Source organism: Ambystoma mexicanum, chromosome 6p (assembly GCF_040938575.1).
Source record: "Ambystoma mexicanum isolate Mex_15411 chromosome 6p, UKY_AmexF1_1, whole genome shotgun sequence".
Taxonomy (NCBI): Eukaryota; Metazoa; Chordata; class Amphibia; order Caudata; family Ambystomatidae; genus Ambystoma; species Ambystoma mexicanum.
Genome location: NC_090935.1, coordinates 422,372,360 through 422,388,461, shown reverse-complemented (window position 1 = coordinate 422,388,461; position 16,102 = coordinate 422,372,360).

Here is a 16,102-nt window from a genome sequence, read left to right as displayed (position 1 = left end):
ACGACCTCCACTAAAACGTCCATACCTTCTTCAGTTTTCATGCTAGAAACAAAATTTCAACTTCTGCTTGTAGCTAACATTCACAGCTTTAATTTCGCATCTAAAAACGCATCCCATATAGTTCTCCCATAATCGCGATTATGGCGCACCGAAAAATTTGCCGCAAATTTTCATTTAGGGAATTTCTGACACGTGTAAAACAACTTTTGATTGCTTCCGACCTCAGTTTTAAGATTTCACATTGCTTCTTAGAATTAAATCATTGCTAGTGTTTGTCTGTACCTATCTAAAGTGGCTCCCATAAGAATTTAAACAATTTCAGCAATTTAGCACATATTTTGTGTTTTACCCAATCCAATCTCAAGATAACTTTAAAACCAATTTGACAGCTTGCCAATCAATTCTGTTTTTCTCTTGTGTTGCTGGGGCGGGGAATTGCGATTGATATTCTGTGTTGAATTCTGCCATTCCTGAATACCTGCTCTCTCCTCCTACCTCTTTCCATTGCCTATTGGGGGGATGAGGGGTGTGCAGGGGGAAATAGTAACCACACTGCTATTTGATCTGAACACACACACAAAAGTATTATTTCTGTGCTGAATTGTTTTGCTCACTATTGCTCCTTGTGCCTTAAAGAGATTGCATCCTGTTGCAGCACCCCTTTGGTGATTATTGTATACCCATTAAACATAGTGTGATTAATTTGTAACTACATAAATAAATATTTTAACTTTGCAACCCAGCCTGATTCCTGGTTCGGTGTGACCGGGGGGGTGGGGGAGGTTCCAAGAGAGGGGGCGTGATATGAGTGGTACATCGTTCAGAATAAAAGAACTTTTAGACACAAATAAATAAGGATTTCAGTTGTGCATTACACGCTAGGCGTTGACTTAGGTGAAGTGCCAGATTGAAATCACTTATACTGTCCTTACTGTCATGTCCAAACAATCAGATTATAATTTGAGCATCAACCCAACTGGCACACCAGCTGTAATGTAACCTGCCCAGTGTCACACCATACTGACCTTAGTTGCTAACATGCAGTTCACCAATCACACCCCACTTTAATATCCCTTGCAGAGAAGTAGAAAAGCACAATACAGACAGAAGTGGAGGCATGCAGCAGGGCCTGTATGTAGTCCTACCAGACCACTATTCATGAAACCACCCCACCTGACAAGTTGGAACCGATCATTTCTTAAACACAACAGTGGCATGGCAACAGCTGTTTGGGGATGAGGCCATGACCATATAAACCCAAAATGGAATGGTGCAAAGAATAATGTCATGATCAAATGTGCAGGTGTAACTGTCGGAGCAATTAAATTGTATCTACTAGGGCCACAGAAAGGTTGTACCACTGCCCATTATCTACTATCCCGTGTGTCTTTTGATATGCTCCATGCATCTTGCAAGGAGGATATGCTTACTCCAATCTCTGTGCTACTGTATAGTTTATCATTCCAAGTGGGCACAGTATTACATCACCACGTTCCTGGGGATCCAGTTACCTGAACAAGGTAGCACTGGGTGGAATATTGACAGTAAAGTCAGATGTGAGTCTGCTCTAAGTGGCATATATGCATTTCAGTTTCAATGTGTTCTTAGATACAAGGAACATGACATCAGTCAGGAAGATGATGATGATAAGGCCGGCGGCGATGAGGAAAACTCCATCGAGGGGGCAAGTTATTCAGGGGAGAGCTGCTCCAACACCCACCAACTTCTACCACTGCCCATCCCCTCCCATGCACCAGCACTACTAGTCTTCTGCATGGCTACAGTGACCAGGATAATACCTCATTCTAAGCTATGGGCATTGTCGCCATGGCCACACCCATTATCCAGTGGCTGAGGGCAGGGGGACCTCTGGCAGCTGGTGGATGTGATAGTATACACCATTACCCACGTGGAGCTAAGTGGAGAAGTTGCCACTCCTCCGGGGTTACTGGTTCTGTCCCACTTCAGGCACACGCTCCCACTACCCCCAGTACCATGTCCATCTGTTCTACCACTCTCTCCTGTCCCAAAGCCAGATGCTGTCTTGTCAGTCTTTTTCAAGATACTGACAGTGATAGGCACAGTCATGTCATAGGAAGTGGACAATGGGAGGAAGATGGTGGATTCCTGTTCCTCAATGAGGCACCTTATGATCCAGGTCCACCAGTTCCGGGTGGGTTTGAAGCAACAAATGGATATATGAAACCATCTGAGGTAGGAATTGGTAGTTGAAAAACAGGCAGCAGATCTAAAGGCTACTTCAGCATCTGCTGCAGCTGCACATGGTAAAACTACATCTGTGAATGCTTCTGTAGCAGCTGTGGAGGCCTCTGTTGGGGACAGGGAGTATGTTTTGCTGGCTTGAAAACAGGCCTCCAAGCACAACCAGGCTGGCTGACATGCAGCCCATGTCACCGGTGTAGTGGTATGCCAAATGCTCTGCTCCGATGTCACCCTCTGCTCTCAGATGGTGGAGGCCAGCCAGTGGCATTTCCAGCTACAGCTTGGCTGGGCTGCTAACCCATCAGGAACAGTCGCTATCCCATATTCAGGAGTTTGAACAGAGGACTCCATCCCCCTGAGTACCCGCACCATCCATTGTAACATCCCCCTGCCCCCTCATCTGCACGGCATTACCCCATTCAACATCTCTGTCACCAGTGATCCTGTCATCGGCTGCTTGGCCTCCTATTTACGCTCACTAAGCTCCCAGGCTCCCAGAGATCACGCGGGCACTGAGGGTGAAGTAACCCCCATCCCTACAGAGGGTGAAATAACCCCCATCCCTCCAGAGGGTGAAGTAACCTCCATCCCTCCGGTACCTTTTCTGATGTTTCATTTGGGTTGGATTATCACCACCTTGTGTTTTGGTTACCACCCTGATGTTTATGAATTTACCCTAGAATTGGTTCATATAGGATTTACCATGAACAGTAGAGTTATTTTGTTTTATCTTTTGACCCCATCCTCATTGGGGCCTCAGCAGTTACCAGTTAAAATAAAAGATGGTTTGTTGCATAGTTGCTATTATCATTTACTTTCATGCATTTTCGTTCTCTAACGTGGGATGTACTCGATGGGAAGACATTGTTGATGAAATCTTCACCCAGCGCTGGTACCTGCCCGTTTTGCTAAGAGGTGTGGTCACCCAAGTACTCATCATTGTCTGCCTGGGTATGGCACACTGTATCTGATAGCGCTGTTCTGTAGCATGAAACGAATTGCCATGATGAGGGAGACCTTACTTGATTGGTAATCAATGCACTACCAGTATTGTGAATACACCGGAAGTGGTTCTTCAGCACACCAAATGCCATTCAATAGGGTTGCCGGTCAGGGTGTGGGCAGTGTGGGAAAGTTGACGGCCATAGTGGTGTCAGGAGCGAAGTGTACATTAATAATCCAGAGTCAGGAAGGTACATTCGTGATTCTGGCAGTGCATTATGAATATGTACATATTTCTCAGCAGTGAGCAGAGGTCGCGTGAGACAAATGTGAGTATCAGGGGGTGGGACTTTGCATGTATCTGAAGACCACAGGAACATGCACACTGGTCATTTGAGGTGCAGTGATTGCTAGTAAGGGATCTTATGTGAGACAACAGGTAGTGTATTTAGATATGCCTCTGACATCTCCCCAGACTATGCCTTAATGGGACATCAAGTCCTGTGTCTTGGCTGGCATTCTGTGACAAGTGAGTTTACATTGGGAAAGGGAAACTACAAGTACCAGAATGCAACAAATGGGAAAAAAGACATGCTGTCCTGCTCACAAGTGACAAAGGAGAGCTTTGGCAAATGTGGTGGTATGTTTTGGAATTTCCCAAATCATTTGTGCAGGCTATGCGCCATCACCTCTGCAGTTAGTCATCAAATGTGTGCACAGTGTGGGATTTGGTGGGAAAGCATCGAGGATACGAGTTTGTCATTGTTTGGTTTCATGTATATACGCAGCAGCCATGCTCGGCATGGTTGTAATCCCTCCATGATGCATAGCAAGTTGGGCTGAGCCATGGAGTCATTGGGTGGAGTCAAGCTATCGAAACTCATTTACGTAAAGAGCAGGCCCACAGAGGCCATCTGCACATTGTTAGGGTGTTGCCCGTGCATATTCACAAAGAACTGTTCATCTCTCCAAAGTGGTAGAAAGGCCACATTTGTGCAGTCAAAGGCCTCCAATATGTGAGTGAGTCCCACAGCATGGAATTGTGCCTTTATCCAATGAACGGCCACAGGGCCACTGGGGAGGACTATGTGGTGACAGATCTGCCTCACCATGGAAGTTAATACCGGTGAAAGGATACGGGAACATCATGCCTGCGTGATGCCATGGCCAAGGGCCGCCGTTTGCTGAACCTGTGCCATCCAAATGGAGGACTCTGAACAGCTTCAGTGTGAGGATTGATGTCACGAGTGTCATGGTGGGTTCGACGTCAGGCTCACTTGCTGTCAGGAGACTAAAGATGGTGGGCAGTAGGTGTAGGCTGTGAAGACCTGCTGGTCAGGGAGGACAGCCTACGCTGTTCACCTTAATGGATGGCCTTCCCACCCTTCTCCCCTACAGACGGTGCTTCACGTGCAGCCCCGTTCCCTCATTAGTAGTTTGATCCACGTGTCGCTTGTTACAGGGGCAAGCATGGTGTATCTTCAGCTGACTTGGATCTGCTGTGTGGGCAAAGTTACTCCACTGGTGGGTATCCACCTCACCTCAGTTTTCTGTTCTGAGGAGGTATTATTTCTAGGAATTACGTACAGAATATGCACGAGTTACAAAGCAGTGAAATCAGTGACTAAATGCATGCAGTTTCACCGTCTTGAACAGACAGAGGTTTTCATGTAGTTCGTCCATGCACAGCAAACGTGTGGCCAGTTACTGTGCGAAGCATGCATGCAATGAGTATGCATCGTACATACACCTGGTTTTAATGCTACAGGGAGATCCAAAACGAGCACATATAGTCGAACTTGGCTAGCCAAAGCAAACAGAGAAAAAGATTCCTATGCTCCCACCTTTGACATGTAGGCAGTTTCCCAGCATGCATTTGCTGTCTGCCTTATGCAGTCCCAATGAGAGGGGTCCATATTCAGCAAAGGGAACGTCAATCCAAGTGTAAGGGTTTGTAAAAGGAAAGACTAGGGCACAGGTGCACTCTAACACAGAACGATCCATGAGGCTGTGCAGGAGCCACCGGCCCATAGAGCACCTTCGACATTCTCTGTGATGCCCCTACAGTAAAATACATTTTTGGAAGAGGGCATTGCTGAGAGAAGCATTATGTAAATGGGGCCAAGTGAGATCTATGTGAGTTGTACCTCGATCTGTTGGTAAACTTACCAAGTAACATCGAGAAAAAGCGCATGCTCTGTGCAGCACCTGCATTTCAACAAGATAATGACTACTGACAAGCATGGAGGCCTTTCTATACCCCATGTCCTCACGAAGCAAACAGATCGCTTCGTCACGGGCATAAAAGGATAAACAGCACCAGCCCCTGCATCTGATTGTACATTCCCTTCTCACAGCCTGCACTGTTACCCAAAGCCAATCCCAGGGCAGTTCGCCTGCCAGCATAGCTTAGGTTCTATGTATATTCAATTTGTAACACGAACGTGCCCAAATTCCTCCACCACTTGCTCAATTGCTGGCAAGGCGGCCTGCAGATTCGCAGCATGAATCCTTATATCATAGGAATAAATCATCATTCCAGACATCATGCGCTGAGCTCCAAAAGGAGGAATGCTGATCACATAAACGTTTGATAGAGCTATTATATTTTATCTCTCAGCTTTTCGGTCTTAGAAGTATGCAAAGGCTTTCATTGCCTACATAATCCAACTTTTACAGTATTTATTGTACTTTTTAGGAGGCATGTTACATTTTTGCTTTAACCAATAGCAGTTGAATATAAGTTTAAGGTCATTCGAATTCCAGATAGAGATTGTATACACATGCCGAATCTCCAAATACCAAAACATATATGACTCTAGCCTTGCCACAGTAGGTCTGCCGCCTGGAACTAACCAAGAATCAAACAGAGGAAAAAAGTCCTACAAAGCTTGACAAATTGTCACTGGAGATCCTGTATTGTCATTGAGAAGGTCATTTCATCGATTTCATTGGCCAGCAAATTGACGAAGTCTTCATCACTCGGGACAGCGCAGTCAAAGGACCATATCCTCACTGGCGTCATAAATTAAAGGTGCATTATGTGGATCACTGTAGGTGGAGTATAAATGCAATTATTGAGTGGTCATGGCCTTTTTTCCTTTTGAATATATATATAACTTTAGAAATGCACACACAGGTCCCTATCTTATATTTGCAACCCTATTTTCTCAAAACAGATTAAGTTTGAATCACTTTCTGCCATGCATAAGATCTGGCAGCCCGAATGGTGTGGTACTCTCTGATGCATACCTTCAAGTCAACCAGGTAGGTGGTTTTGTTAAGGCTATACAAATTGAAGCAACACATTGGAGATGAGAGTCCTGGGAGGAAGCAGACATTGTGTATGGCTAAAAGGAGGGGAGGGTGTGGGAAAGAAAGCAGGTCAACAGTCTAGGATATGAGATCTGGAAGAGCCCATCTAGGGAGGTAGGAGGTGGGGCAACATCTTGGTATTTGATGGCAGTGAATAGCCATAGGAAGTTGATCATGGCCCTGGCAGTCTGCCCACCCCCTGTGCCCATCCAGTTTGCCCCTTCTCTTTGTGATTCTCCCCCTGTAACAAGCCATTGTTCCTTCCCTTATGTACTCCACACTTCTCTTGGTCCTTTCCATACTCCTGTCTCTGGGGTCAAGGATCTGGGGATTAAAATCTCTACCTCCCTTTCTGCTGGTGATCAGATCAGTGCTGTGTGTCAGAAAGGCTATTTTCAGCTCGACACTCTGCGCAAGATTCCCCCGTTTACACCAGCCCAATTTAGGGCACCTGTGGTTGGCGCTCTTGCTCTATCCTCTTTGGACTATTGCAATGCTCTGGTCCTGTGCCGCCTTCACTGGCTTCCTGTGGCCAAGCGCATACATCTCAAATCTCATTGCCTGGTTCACTGTGCATTTTATTGTATAGGTGCAGGACATTTACAGGTGAAGGCTTGTCTGGTCCCGGTTTCGCATGTTAACTTTTCCCGCATTGGCGGCCGTGCCTTTTCCAGAGCTGCAGCTAAGCTTTGGAATTCTCTTCCCTTGGCACTTCGCAGTATGAACTGCCACCTACCGTTTAGGTGACATTTGAAGACCTACTTGTTTTAATCTGGTGGTTTTCCTTTGGTAGTCCTTTTCCGATTGCTGTTAGTGCCAAGATGCCTTTAGGCGAATGTTGCGCTTTATAAGTTCTGTATAACATAACATAACATCAAGCTTCTCCTGATGTGCACAATCCGTAGTACCTGACCATTGTTTAAGTTACATTGCAGTAGCAGCCATGCTATGAAAGGATCTAGGCAAGCAGTAGATAGCACAGCATGTTAAGATTTCACCTCAGAGAATGGGCGAGGGTGCCGTGACATGATAAAATGATAAAAAGGCAGACTCAGCCCTTATTTCCTTTGAGGTTGATATATTCACTTGCATGGAAGTGGGTAACCTATTTGCTTTTAAACTGGACGAATCTGTCATGAATAAAATAACATTGATATTACCTTCCGATTTCAGGGCTGGAGCTGCATGTTATGGGAGTACCTGGTCTATAATGGGAGAGTATGGGTACATGAGGGCAATACCAGGCACATGATGTGAGTCATTGTATATATGACGTCAGTACATGACCACTTAAGGATATCATTGAGCATTTGATGCCAGAGTATCATAGTACATGATGGCAATACCTGGGCATTCGGAATAAACCAGCCCTATGCGGCCTATAGCTGGGCATATGGCCTTACCTTGGTATATGACAGTGCATGGTCATTTGAGGATACTCCTGGCCCTATGAACCTGCCCTCTGGGTTCTTCCCTGTGCCCCATCCTCATTATATCTTTACCGTTCGCCCCACCCCTTGTTCCCTCTTCAATGCTCCTACCTTGGTTCCTTCTGCCGTCCTACTTCTCCCTATGTTTGGTCTCCTAAATCCTTTTGTCTAAAAGACGGTGACGACCTGCACTGTACAACCTCCCAAACCTTTACAGAATGGCAAACAATGCATTAGTGAAGAGAAAGAGCTTGGGTGTGGCTAAGCACCTACACTCCCCCTGCCTCAAATAATTTCAAACCTGGACATCTGACATTTTTTTTGCAACCTGTGAAGCTCCTCCACCCAAGACCAAAGATTTCTGGTGAATTGTTTTTCTTTAATTGCCTCGGTACATCTAGACACGTATTTTAGCCTTTAAAATAAAAAGCCCGGTGTGGGAAACGTGTCAGTTTCTAGACATACATGTATTCAAAATTTGATTTCTGTTTGACAAATTGATATGTTGGCAACATCAATATATTGAAAATTAGGCACACCTGTATTTGTAATTGTATTCTTCATTGGCATTTTGAATTATTGATGACTTCAGAACACACATATGATCTACTATTTATACGGATTAAAGCCATTCTTTAATAAATTCATCTGTATTTACATAGTTCTAATTAATTAATCCTATGTTGTCTGCTTTTTAATGTTTGCGATATAGCACCCAGTACTTAACTTTTGTAATTAGAATTCTCTGGCATAGGGCTGAAAGCCACACACCGGTTCGATGTGCAGCAATTCTTAGATCTATATTTATTAACCTTAAATTTAGGGATTGGCACTGGGGAATTTTGAGGATATCAGGTCCCACTTCTGGGCACACCTGGGCCACCTGGACTTTGCATCGCAAAAAGTTATATATTATAAAATTATTATTTGTTATTTGTAAAGCACCGACTTTTTCCCTGATCGCTCACTGTGGTGCCTGGTGACTGGTGAGATTCTTCTGAGTGGTTTCGTGTTTGAGCTGCATGTCTGTTTCAGCTCAGGGCATGTAATATGTGGTTGCATGATATTTTGATATGTGACATGCCCTCACTTTGTTTAGAGTAGTGCAGGTGTTTTCCTGGCCGTGGCTGTGCTCCAATAGACATGAATCTACAATAGGAGCCTCACCCGATTGAGGGCACCCTTCACCAGCATCTAATTGAATCTCGTGTTGCACAGGTGTCCATCAACAAAACCCACACCCACAAAACCCACATGCATCAAGGGTGAAGATAAAAAAACTCTCATCTCAATCCAGATTCAATGAGGGTTTTCCCTGAACGCTACACAAGAACATCATGTGTGTGTATGTAGGCAGTCCTGTAGACTAGAATAGCCAGATAGCTAGCAATACCTGCAAGAAAATTGACCACATACTTAGTACTTAACTTTACTGTTCTGCTCTGAGGCAACACAATGAGAAGTCACATGTCTGGCAAAACCTTAGTAGACCTTTTTTATGTTTCACTTTAATTGTGGATTCATGATATCTGCCAATCTTGATTTCTTGATTTATTAATGTTGTCTTGGTCCTAACTTTTTTTGAATCAATCTTGCATACTAGAGACATAATCAGACTCCATTCACTAACTATCTTTGTTTACAGCCATATCTATTTATGTTGATTTAAGCATAAATGTTGTTTCATGAATTTGACTATATATGTCGATCAAAACAAAAGAGGTGATTGCTGAATTAATCCTATCCTCTGGCATTGCACTGGGCAACCCTCCAGACCATCGTTCCTCAGTCTGCCAAGCTATTACAGAAGGGGAAAACCGTATGCAAATCAGGCGTGGTCCCACCCCAAAAGGGGAAATACAGCCTAAACTGTTAGGTCACATCCCTTCTGCACGAGACCACAAGCATCCCCAGACATGTTTCAGCCTCATTGGGCGTCACCAGTGAAGAGTAGCTTGGGTGTCTAAGCCCAGCATGCTCGGGACCCACACCTGGGCATACCTGTCCCACTCGGAGTGACTTATGTAAAACAAAAGAAGTTATGGCTGGAAGGTTTGCAATTAATCCTAACCGCTGTCATTGCTCTGGGCAACCCTCCAGACCATTGTTCTTTAGCCTGCCAAGCCATTACTGAAGGGGAAATACCATATGAAAAACAGGCTTGGTCCTGCCCCAAAACGGGCAGTCCAGCCCAAACTACTAGGTGTTACGATTTCTGCTCCTCGCCCCCACCGACGGCCTCAGCGGACTACATCTGCATACTACTTTAATTCAGCTGCCCCATTCTTTTGGCATTGGCGGTTGCCATGGAGATGGGCTTCAGCCGTCGTGTCCATTAGGAGGCATTGTCCTAGACCTCTGGTGCCGCGTTGACCGGAAACGTCAGGTGATAGTGTCAGCTGTGGAGTCTGAGAGAGCACGCCACCCAACGTACCTAGTGCACACTTAAACGTCACCTTTGCAGTATGGACACTGCTTCCGATTGACTTTGCTCATTCCGACAAGCTTACTTCCTGATCATCACCTTTCCAGTTTGACCTCGGCTACTCTTTACGGACCTGCTTCTGCTCATTGTTAACTCTGTTTGATGCCGTTGCTACCGATCTCTGCCTGTTTTCTAGACCGCCATTGCCTGCCGTCTTGTACTTACTTCCGCATCGCTCTGCTGTTTCATCTGCAGTGCACTAGCCCAACTCTAGAGCCTTCCATACTAACCATCCCTATTATTTGTTTTAGCCTTTTCGTTTTTACTGAACTTTCCTCCAGAAGTCCCTACCAAGTCAACGTCAATATCCACGCGGTAAGAACCAATCTTACCTCATCCTTCCGGGGAAAAAGGGGAAGGAGAAAATCAGTTAGAGCCTACATATATTAATTAAGTCTTGTTCTCTTAAGGTTTCCGCTCCACTCCAGACCAAGTGGTCATCCTATCTCGGAACTTGAGTCCCTCCAATCAGGAAAATTAGAAAGTCTGCTGGTAGAACCGTTACTGGGACCTTAACTCTCATTAATCACTCTCTATTTCCTTTGCTGCTTGGGTTAATAAGTGGTGAGTTCTCCTGCTCTTTCATTCGTTCCACTTCTCTGTCTGGTTATTTCAGCTATCACTGTCCAGAGAAAGAGCTCTTTCAGGTGAGGAGGCCTGGGTTAAGGAATAAGCTGACCAGACCTGGACCCAGATGCTCTTCCATTTGGCTCCCTGTTGATTCCAGTCGGTGAGTGACCGAATCGGAAGCCATGGAAACAGACACTCTTGCTACCCTGATGCAGTTGATTACAGACCTTTGTTCTGATATATCTGCAGCCTATGATGGCTTGCAGCGGCGGATTGACACCCTGCATGACCCGACACAGTCTAGGACTGAAGGACCCTCAGGTGCTTTGGCTTCAGGTTCGAGTTACCCCGTACCTAAACAGGAATCCACACCAGTGCTCATGTCTACATAGTTCCCCTTGGCTCCCCTAGAGCGTTTTTTAGAGGACCCAAAGAACTTCCGGACATTCATCAACTAGTGCAAGTTTCACTTCCTCTGTCGCCCATCCTCGTTCCCTACCTCCAAAACCAAGGCCGCATCTGTCCTTTCTTACTTGGGGGGCACTGCCACCGCATGGGCAAACCCGCTGCTTGAAACAAACAGCTATGTACTATATGACTGTGATGCCCTGATCACTGAGATAGGCAGGGTGTTTCGACACCCAGTATAAAACACAGGTACTTGGTAGCAGAAACAGAGTGGCCAGAGGACAAAAAGGCCACTGTGTTTTACAAAGGCCTTTCTGAAGAGCTAAAGGATGCACTGTCTACCGTTCCGGTGGTCCCCGTGGGTTTTCATGAACTAATAGAAAGGGTGCAACAGATAGACGCCCGTCGAGCGGAAAGGGAGGCGAAAGAAAACCCATGATGTCTCATGATTCGGTTTCCCACTCCTTGCCCCCTCCTGAGCCTATGCAAGTGGGGGCAGTTCATGGCCCTTTTACTCCTGCCCAATGGGAACATCGTTGTACACATAATGTGTGTATGGACTGTGGAGCTCCTGGTTATGCTATACAGGATTGCCCCAAAAGACCCCAAAAGACCCACCAGAAAGGCGGGAAACGCCAAATCTCAGCAGTAGAAGTGGTCCCTATGCCGGAAATGTTCTCTTTGGACTCCCCAGTCGATTCAGTCTTGACTCCTTTTTGTCTTCCGTACAGCTGGCTGTGCTATCCGAGGCACCTTTTCGGTCACAAGCCATTATTGACTCCAGAGCCACATGCAACTACATGGACCTGCAAAACGCAGTCCAGGCTGGGATTCCCATGGTGGCCAAACCCAAACCCGAAACGGTTAATGCCGTGGATGGCTTAGCATTGGTGTCGGGACCTGTAACCCAACAAATCTCAGAATTACTTCTCAAGACGGATGGGTGTCATGAAGAGGAGATATCTTTCGACATCATTGCAGCACCGCAATATAAGATCATACTTGGTCGTCCCTGGTTGCGCCTGCACAATCCCGTTATTGATTGGGTTTCCCAGGAGATGTTGTTCCCTTCCTCGTTTTGCAAAAACTCTTGTTTCAATGAACACAGCACCACTGATGACACCCCGTGTCAGGCTATGATATCAACTGTATCCTGCATTGGGTCTATATCCCCTGGGGTTTCTGCACATGTTCCTGCAGAATATGCCTCATTCTCTGACCTCTTCGACAAAGACAGAGCAGAGGCCATGCCTCCTCACTGAGCATACGACTGCCCATTGATCTCATACACAGGTCTAAAATACCTGCAGGCCGCGTGTACTCAATCACGCATCCTGAAGACCAGGCACTGAAAGAATACATTGACAAGGCACTGGCGACCGGGTTCATATGCCCTTCTAAATCTCCAGCGGTTTCCCCCCTATTCTACATCCCGAAGAAAGAAGGGGACCTTTGTCCATGCATAGGCTACAGGGCGTTAAATGCTATCACGATCCAGAATCAGTACCCTCTTCCTCTAATCTCGGTCCACCTTGACCAGTTGGGTTTGTCTGCCGTCTATACTAAACTCGATTTAAGGGGTTCCTACAATCTAATACGCATTAAGGAGGGGATGAATGGAAGACAGCTTTTAAAACCCGCTATGGCCTTTTCAAATACTTGGTCATGCCATTTGGGCTCTGCAATGCCCCTGCAACATTCCAAAATGTCATGAATGATATCTTTCAAGATATCATAGACAGATTCATGGTCATCTACCTTGATGACATCTTAATCTATTCACCTTCATTGGAGACACACGTTACAATGCCTGAGGGAACACTGTCTTTTTGTCAAGGTTAAAAAATGTGTTTTTCAATCAGATGAGGTCAAATTCCTGGGGTATGACTTGACACCACATGAAATCCGTATGTGCCACTCCAAGGTCAAGGCGATTCTGGAGTGGTCGGTAACTGGATCAGTTAAGGCTCTCCAATCCTTCCTTGGGTTTTCAAAATTTTAATCAGAGGTTTATCCACGCTTTCTCCTCCATTGTGGCCCCTTTGACTGCCTTGACTAGTACCAAACTGACCGTTGAGTGGTTCTCTGCTGACCAAGAAGCATTTGACTCCCTAAAGGGTACCTTCTCCTCTGCCCCGGTTCTCCAGCACCCTGACCCGGAACTCCCATTTTTGGTGGAGGCTGATGCCTCCAGCTTTGCTGTGGGGGCTGTTCAAGTGTCACAGTTCTCATGAGATACACCCAGTGGCTTTCTTCGAGCCATACGAGCGCAATGACACAGTGACTGAGCGCAATTTATTGGCAATCAAGGAAGCATTTACCAAATGGCGTCATCATCTGCTAGGAGCTAAACACCAAGTCACTGTGTTTTTCGATCATCGTAGCCGATTGGCTTTCACAACTATGAAATGTGTCACAGCCCGCCAGGTCAGGTGGCATCTTTTCTTCTCACAGTTTAACTTCAACATCACTTACCTGCCTTCATGTGGGTGTGGGTGCTCTTTCACGGTTCTGTTCAGACACCGCACCGGCTGAGGGTGATGTTCCTTTACTTTTACCCAATCAGGTTGCTTGTGGTTGCACTCCTCAGCCTCCTCTTAGGGGTCTGCTTCAGGAATGGGTTTCCAATAAGCCCGAGGAGGTGTCCAGTATGAATCTAGATATCATTCAGGGGCGTCCTTATATCCAAGGTAGAATCTACAAATCACCAGGGAGGCAAGACACTGTGCCTTACTTTGGTCACATGACTCGCTGATCGATGCGCATCCGGGAAGACAAAAGACCCTGCAACTGTTACGCCGTTGGTCTTGGTGGTCTACGATGTCTAGGGATGTTAATGATCAGATCTCATCCAGCGCAGTTTGCGTCCAGAGTAAGTCCTCACACGCAAAACCAGTGGGGTTGTTGCAACCACTACCCATACCTCACAAACCCTGGCACATGTTGTATATGGATTTTATAGTGGAGCTACCCTGCATCTAAGGGTTTGACACCATATGGGTTGTGATCGACTATTTTACTAAACAGGCCTTATTCATCCCTTGCACCAGCCTTCCTTCAGTGCCAGTTCGGGCCAGCCTGTTTCTCAAACAAGTACATCGATTTCACGGGCTATCTTCGGTCATAATCACTGACATGGGCACACAATTTACTACCCACTTCTGGCAGCCACTGATTTTTTCTTTTTTACTCGATGACCGTATTTCCACCACTCACCACCCGCAGACTGACAGGAAGATTGAGCGGTTGAATTCCACATTGGACCAATATCTGCGGTGTCTATGCCTCCAGTATCAATAGTTTTGGCTGTCTCTCCTGCATTCGGCTGAATTTGCATATAATAACTCCATGAACTCAGCCATGGATGTTTCCCCATTCTTTGCACTACATGGCTATCACCTGCGCTCGTTACCACTGGACCCTGCACTGCCTACGGACAATCCAGCCGCGCTGGCCTGTGTCCGCGATCTATCTGCCTTGCACAAAAGCCTACATGGTCACCTGCTGCAAGCTCAAGAAAAGACCAAGCTTTTATTGGACTCACACCGTTCACCTGCTCCTGATTAGCTGGTTGGCTGTCTACAAAAAATCTCTAGATTCCGGGAAAAATATCCCTCATTCCACGCTATGTGGGACCCAATGTAGGATCCTCGTGGCGGGTGCACCCGGTCTTTCATGTATCATTGCTCAAACCTTGTCTGCCAGGCATGCACCTGAATCCCCAGCCAACCCCTGTGTTGGTGGATGGTGTTGAGGAGTATGAGGTGACAGCAATTTTGGATCTGCAATATCGGAACGGGCTTCTGTTTTACCTAGTTGATTGGAAGAGTAGCGGACCTGAGGATAGGACCTTGGAACCTTCGGCTAACTTACATGCCCTGGTGCTCTAGCGTGCCTTCCATAACTCCAGGGGGTGCCTCTGCCTTTGGGGGATGGATACTGTTACGGTTCCTGCTCCTTGCCCCCCCCCACGGCCTCGGCGGACTCCATCTACATACTACTTTAATTCAGCTATCCCGTTCTTTTGGCGTTGCCGGTTGCCATGCAGACAGACTTCAGTCACCATGTCCATTGGGAGGCATTGCTCTAGGCCTCTGTGCCGCATTGCCTGGAATGGCCAGGGGATAATGTCAGCTGTGGAGTTTGAGAGGGCACACACCCAATGTACCTAGCATATGCTTAAAAGTCACCTTTGCAGTATGGACGCTGCTTCCGATTGACTTTGCTCATTCCGACTAGCTTACTTCCTGATCATCACCTTTCCAGTTTGACCTCGGCTACTCTTCATGGACCTGCTTCTGCTCATGTTTACTCTGTCTGATCCCGTTGCTACCGATCTCTGCCAGCTTTCTGGACCGCCACTGCCTGCATCTTGTACTTACTTCTGCATCCCTGTGTGCCGACCTCTGCCTGTTTTCCGGACTGCTACTGCCTACCACCTTGGATTCCCGGGCTCTCGCTGTCGATCAACCTTTTTCTGCTTATGGACTGCTTCACTTTTACGACCTGCATCAACGTGAGCTTTCCGGACGCTCTGCTGTTTCTTCTGCAGTGCACCAGCACGACTCTAGAGCGACCCTCGTGCGGACCGGGTGAACCTTCCCTACTAACCTTCCCTATTATTTGGTTTACCCTTTTTGTTTTTACTGAACTTTCCTCCGGAAGTCCCTACCAAATCAGTGTCATTATCCACGTGGTAAGAACCAATCTTACCTCATCCTTCTGGGGA